Here is a 7,500-nt window from a genome sequence, read left to right as displayed (position 1 = left end):
CAAGAATATATTCTGGAGAATAGTGATGGATTTAGGCAAATAGCTAATTGCGTTTTATCCTGAAATGGTGTTCTGAGATTTCTCCTTCCTTCAAATATATAAACTAGAACACAGATCTCTGACCACTCATCAATAAGCAAAAACAATTATTTTTTCAAAAGACATCCTCTTCAGATTCATTTAACATCAGTAGGTGTTGCATGAGCATGACGATCTTGTCCTAAGCATCTATCATGCTGATATAGTTGAACTACTGAGAGTATTAATAAACTACTTCTAGAATGCATTATCGTGATGAAGCTTTTATGAATCTACCAGATATTAGGAAAGACTTTTGTCACTGTGCTAAAATCTGAAGTTTGCAATCATGTTTTTTATAAAAAATTTATTTTACAGGAATAAGTGTTTTACTGCATGTGTGTAAGTGCACCCACGTGTACAATTATGCACATTGAGGCCAAAAGAGGGCATTTAGACCCCCTGGAACTGAAGTTACAGATGGTTTTTTATCTCTCATGTGGGTTCTGGGAGCTAAACCTGGGTCCTCTGCAAGAGTAGCCAGTGTTCTTAGCCGCTGAGCTACCTCTCCAGTCCCAAGTAATTGTGTTTTTGTAGATGCTTTATAATATTTAAAATTGTGCTGTTTATATTTTCCTTCTTATGTATCTTTATGCAGCCACAGATAACTGTTTGTTCCTAGAGTAGGGACAGCAGTGTGTGAAGAGCGTGGCTTAGTGAGGCAGGAGGAGGAAAGGGGACAAGGGATTAAACTCAAAGAGCATGGCACTCAGGAGCGACAACACTAGAGAAACAGAGTGTGCCTTCAGAGGGGTTATGACAACAAATAGGGAAGGAGGCTGCTAGATTTGAGTCTAGGCAGACTATCTGGACAGCCACTTAGGGCCTCATCAGCCAACAGGACACATCCAGCTGAGATGAATGCCTTGTTATTTCTGACGGTTTTCTTAAAGTGTCTCATGATCTACCACAGGTTTTATAACCCTAGTTCAAAAATTGCAAATTCAAAAATGTTCCAAAAGTACAGCTGTGATGCCACAAATGGAAATTTCCACACCCACACTCACATGGTGGGACATAGTCAGAATGCAGACACACTAAAAATATTGTTCAAAATTATGTTCCTGCCATTTTTATAAGACATACGAGATAAAAACAAATTTCATGTTTTGACGTAGACCACATTCCCAAAATATCTCATTAAGAATATGAAGATATTCTAAAATCTGAAAAGTTCTGCAGTTTTAAACACTTCTGTTCTCAAGTATTTCAGATGAGGGATGTGTAAGCAGGCCAAGCTTACCAGTATATCTGGATAGCCTAATGAGCTTAGCAAAAGAAATACATATAGATTGACTAATTCAGAGAGGTTTGGTGTGACAAAATTTGTATTATTTAATTAGCAGAACTGCAGGGAATGCTTATCCTCATTTTTTTTCTTTTATGAGACAAGGTCTCCCTGTAACCCCAGCTAGCCTGAACTTGCTATGTAGAGGAGGCTGGACTCTTCACCTGCCTCTGCCTTAGACGTGCTGGGATTAAAGGCAGGTATGACCACACCTGGCTTATTCTCGCTTTTAAAACCTGGTCTTTAGGAGGTCTAGCAACTTGGCTGTTTACTACAGTACAATTCTGAGGTCCCTGAGTTTTGTGCTAAGGGAAGATGATTTCAAGTTCCAAGTTTTCCTGTTTTCACAGTAAACAAAGTATCAAAGTTCTCAGGTGGCGTACCTCCTCCAACAACACCCCGTGTCCTAAAAGTTTATAATCTTCTCAAACAGTACCACCAGTCAGGGACCAAGTGTTCAAATACATGAGGCTGTGGGGAACATCTCTTATTTAAACCATCACGGTATCTGTGTGTGCCATTTCAGATGTTATTCTAGCAATCACACGTTTAAAATTTTCTAATATTTTCTTAATTTGAAATGCTTATTCTATTTTTCTTATTAGCCATTGAAGTGTCCTGTGTTGGTTTGGGAGAAAGAAGTCAGGCAGAATTCAACTGAAGTAAAAACACTCTGTGAGAAAGTTGGGCATGTTGAAGGGTGAATGGCTTTCGTAGAGTGCAGAGAACAGGAGATGGGGTAGGAGCTGAGCCTAGTGGTCTGTTAAGGAAACTGCCTTGTACTCAAGAGCACTGAGACACCACCGAAGGAGCAGCAGAAGCGGGATGACATGATCCACTTTGGTTTCTGAAGATTTTAATAAAAGTGAATTCAAAGAAAACAGGTTAGAGACGTCGGAAAGCAGATTTGTTCAAACAGTTCATGTGAGAGAATTTGAGATGGAACTAGGGTTGTGCTGGGGCAGGAGAGAGTTAGATATATTTGAGAAATATTTGGAAGGTAAATTTGGGTGTGAATGGCTTGGTTATGAGGCAGGGGAGGGCGGGAGGAGAAGCACAAGATCATGGACATAAATTTAGATGTCCAGTATAACATTTTAATGAAAGAGCCCAATTCCACTGTGGGCATCCTGAAGTTAGGGTTGTTGGAGCTTGGAGGTAGAAATGTCACTGAGTAATGGAAGCAGCATCTGGATCTGCGTTCATATAAGAGATTGAGAAAAGAGGCAGAGTAGGCATAGGAGAGGCTACCTAGGACATATTCTCTATTATGAATGCAAGGAGGCAACCTCCTAAAGCCTCTGCTTATGTCATAACCAGACTGAGTGACAGAGTGAAACTCAAAGTCTTGACTTTTTTATGGTGAAACAGAACTGAAATCGTTAATAGAACACTATCTACCTGAGTAAGATTGAACTTTGAGACATTTAATGCTTGGGTACAGGAGAATGCTCCAGAAGATAAGCAGTCAATGCATCACTGAAGCTAAGGGTAGAGAGAGAGGTGGTTACATCAACTATACTGAATGCAATTAGAGGTCAAGTAAGGCAGGTGCTTAAATATGGAAATCAAAACTAATGACATTAATCAGAGTAGTTTAAAGATATTTATTGTAGTAGAGATGGAATCCAGACTGAGATGGGATTTGAATTATATGGTTGTCAATCTTTGATTTATAATAGCAAAGGAAAACAGAAATAAAATTCATAATAATAACAGTGGAATTACTCAATGGAACACAAATATACCATTGATTGTGGTCAATACTGATGACTTGTGGAAGTCAACAGAAAACTCGTGTTTACTGAAATGATTACACATATGCTTACTTCGCCTGTCTAATTGTTGCAACATTCTTGAGAACAATGCAGCATTGTCTGTTTATTTTCAGGTTAGAAATCTGAGATTCTAGAGAGATGGCTTGGCAGTTAAGAGCACTGGCTACTCTTGCAGAGGACCCGGGTTCAGTTTCCAGCACCCACATGGAGGCTAACGAATGTCTGTGACTCCATTTCAGGGGATCCAATACCCTCTTCTGACCTCCGTGGGCATTGCATGACATAGGCGCATTTACATACATGTAGGCAGTACACTCATACACATAAAATAGAAATAATAAATGAAATTTAAAAAGGAAATCTGAGATCCTGAAGGCTTGTTATCCTTAGTTGACATGATGATCTAACAAAAAATATTACTACCAAGTTTTCAAGCTATGTATTCTTTGTCAGTAGTCAACCCAGCGATGATTTCCTGAATATATTTCCTCTTGAATATAATGTACATTTTGCTAGTGAGGCACTGACTTCAGTTGAATCTGCTCATGTGTGAATCACAGGGAATGCCTTTGTTCTTTGTCTTAACACTTAGAAGTGTGTAAGGCTTTTGGTTTTAGTTCTATGAGGTCATAATCAACTCTTTACTTTCCAGAGTAATGCTTAAGTTGTCTCTGCTAAAAAAGCCCCCTTCACACACAGTAGGTTGTGCATGGGCACAGTAAAAATTAAGTATTAAAGCTGTCATTTAAAAGCATGAAAATTATATGCCTTTTTCAATGGGCATTAATTTACCTTTCAAATTGCTATACAAGTTTGAATTGCTGCACTAACCTCTTCACAAGCTAGGAATGAGCATTTTGCTGTCCTGTATCTTGCACTCCTAGGTAAAGCACTTTTAAAGAAGGGCATCCTTTCTTATGCCTTAGGGAAAGCTGGTGTAAATTGTCCACCCTGAGACTTTGTACCAGGGAAATCTTCTTCAAGCTGAATGTCCCAAGTAGGTTTCTTATTTTTTTAAAAAAAATCACTTATACCTCCCTGGAGAAAATAATCCCAAAAAGATGCCAAGAACAAAGAATGCTTCTTTAATGCATACTTTAAACTAATTGTGAAATCCCACTTGCTAAGTCAGATAATACATGTGCAGTTTATAGGTTTGTAAATTCTTTAGTTTTATCTGTTGCTTTATCAGCCAACACTAACGCCAGATTTATTCTTGGCGTAGCCTCTGTCACAATTCACGTCTTTTTCATTGCTTATGGTGTGTGTGCTAGAGGATGAGGTTTAAATATACTGTGACTGAACTAGATATGTGATGATCACCTGTAATCCTAACACTAGAGAGATACATGCAGAAGGGTGGTTTGCAAGTTCAAATCCAGCCTGGCCTATATAGCAAGTTCTGGACCAGTAGACTAGTATGAGTACAGAATTTATATCTGTAAACCAGAGTGAGGGGTAAAGCAACTGAAACGTTCCTCCAGGTAATGTCTGTCTTCTAAATACACTGCCAGGTGTCCTGGTTCTGTGTAGTCAGTCCTTCCAGTTCCTGATTCTGTTGGTGGGATGACAGATCATAACTGCAGCCTTGAGGGCTGCAAAGTGCAAAGCAACTCTTGGGCGATTTTCACCATGCCGTCTTCTGCATCATTTCTCTATTTTAGCAAGTGCTGTCATAGCCTTGTTTATTTTCTCTCTATGTACTCTAATCTGGCTTTAGTAATCCTTTCTTGTCTTTCTTGCTGTACTCTATGATAGTTATTTCTGTTAGGTCTCACTATCCTTCTCCAGTTCCTTTAAGTTTCCATTCATGGTTATCGATTTCTAATAGTTATTGTTGATTCCTTTTCATGCATGAATTTTTAAAATATTTTATTTACTATTTTTAGTTTTTTATGTGTATGTGTGTATTGCCTGCATGTAGGTATGTGCACCCGTGTTGTGCATTGCCCACGGAGGACAGAATAGGCTGTTGGTTCCCCTGGAACTGGAGTTATGGACAGTTGTTAGCTGACATGTGGGTGTTGGGATTCAAACCTGGGTCTTTTGCAAGAACATTCAGTTGTTCTTAACCACTGAACCATCTCTCCAGCCCCCTCATGCATGAATTTAATACTTACTCATTTCAGGGATAATAAAATGAATTACTTGTTTGTATAAAGGATTTTTAAAGGATACTGGCTGATTAAATGAGGATTTCTATACATCTCCAACTGATTATCTTGAAGCACATGGGTAAAAGGAAAAGCTAAGGAACATTGTGAATGTTCTGTAAGCATCTGGCTTTTCCAGTGTTGGCCAGTCCAACTAAACACTGAGCATTATGAATTTGTCTTTTCTAGCAGCAGATGCTGATTTCAAACAATTTTACTTAGAATATTGGCTCCTTTATTAGCACTTGTGATTTAGTTTTTAGAGTCTGTGCTTTCAAACTCCATAATGGAGGATTTAACAATTGGTCTTTGCGTAAGATTTATCTACATGGAACACAGTAATTAAAAGTACCAGACTGGTGGAAATAACCTTCTTGGATATTTCACAGACATACTTTGAGGCCTATAATAATTTGGTCAGAGGGACATAAAGGACAGTTTTTGCTCCTTGCCCTCCTAGGTGAACTAGTTCCAGGGGACTTTGAGCATCTCCCAAAATGTCCTGTAATTGTGGTGGGTCACCTGTCCTCTTGATCAAGGAGGCCGAGGAGACCCCACCAGATGTACTTGAACCAGTGTCCAGTCTACAAAGAGGAGGGTCAAACCAGAGGAACCATTTCCCCCAGGCTTCCAAGTGAAGCAGCCATGGTTGAGCAGGACCTTTGACTTATCTTCACATAGGTGAAACTGGTAAAAGAAAGGAGCCAGGGGCTCCTCCCAAGCCCATGTGATCCTCAAACAGCCTTAAGAGTAAAAATAAATCGGTTTATCTGGGTCAACTGTATGGCCTTAAACACCCCAAAGGAAAGTATAACCAAAGATTAAATGGGCCAATATAATTTTTTAAGAGTCCATATGTATAGCTAAAGGCTACATAACAAGCAACAATGCCAGATAGGAGATACCTTCTTTTGAGTTGTTGGCCAGGATGGCCCAAGGGACTCCCAGATAGTAACCCAGCATAAAACTGGGAAAATGAACAGCAGACCCCAATCTTATCTAAAGGAATATTGACAACTGATTGCTGCTAGATAAGGAACAGCTGACCTTCCTCAAACAAAGCCCTCTAGATAGGCTGACTAGATTCACCAGAAGGAAAGTAGTTGGGAATGGCTTGGGGTGCGGACAACACAGCGGACAGTAGCAGGGATAACAGAATATAAGGGCTCTAGTTGGGGGAGGGAGGCTATGGGAGGGTGCTATCTGGGAAGTGGGTGTATAGTTAAAATAAGATGGTTTGGGATGTTCTGTGTCATATACACACACAAAAAAATCAACAAACTAAAAAATATGTATTATATTTGAGGAGGAAGCATAAAAATTTACATGTTAATTAGTAGAGGTAATAAACTTTACCATTGAAATCTACCTGATGACTTTATAGACATACACAGGTACCAAGGATCCAAGTGCAACCAATTATGACTAGTAATAATCAGATGCAAACAGATCAGAGAGGCATGCACCAACATCTCAGTGGTAGTAGCAAAAACGAGTCTTTAAGTAACAGTATATTTTAAAATGAAATGGAGATCTTTTTTAAAGGTTAAAAACTCATCCAATTTTATGTCTTACAGGGCTTATACTGTGTTCAATATTGTATAAGTGTATTAATTCAACAGCAAACCTAAAATTTTTATAGCTACATTTGAAAGAGATGTATCCTTGCTCTGGAGTGTATTACTGAATATGTTAAAGCTTTAATGAAATGCTTCTTCTAATCATGTGGTTATTAAATTTAAAAAATTAAAAAAATAATAATTCTTCAAAGCATAAAAATTTGCTCTTTAATAATTGTTAGATGTGAAAACCATTACCATTGAAAGCTACCTGATGACTTTATATCCATGCTCAGGTACCAGGGAGCTCAGAAAGTAACCGACTGTGACTAGTAATAATCAGATATATAGAGATTAGAAACACATATGCAAACCTCTTAGTGTCAATTGCATTAAAAATGAATTTTTCTATATGAACTTGTGTGTTTTAATAATGAAATGGACATCTTTTTTTTTAAAGGTTAAAACCTCATTTAATTTTATGTCTTATAGGGTTTATACTGAGTACAGTATTGTGTAACTGTATTAATTCAACTGTAAACCTAAAAATTTAGAGCCAGTTTTGGAAGAGATGCATCCTACCTCAGGAAAACGTTATTGAATATGTCAATTGTGTTGTAATGATATGCTTCTTCTAAGTATGT

The 7,500-nt window shown here is 38.2% G+C and overlaps 1 protein-coding gene across 16 annotated transcripts in view; it reads left to right on the top strand.

Moving 5' to 3' along the window:
* Bmpr1b (bone morphogenetic protein receptor type 1B) overlaps window positions 1-7,500 on the top strand; it is a 296,248-nt gene that overhangs the window by 242,607 nt on the left and 46,141 nt on the right. The window lies entirely within an intron of this gene.

This window comes from Nannospalax galili, unplaced genomic scaffold (genome assembly GCF_000622305.1).
Source record: "Nannospalax galili isolate Female #2095 unplaced genomic scaffold, S.galili_v1.0 scaffold189, whole genome shotgun sequence".
NCBI lineage: Eukaryota > Metazoa > Chordata > Mammalia > Rodentia > Spalacidae > Nannospalax > Nannospalax galili.
The sequence above is the reverse complement of the archived record's forward strand: the minus strand, read 5'-3'. Positions and strand labels throughout refer to the sequence as shown.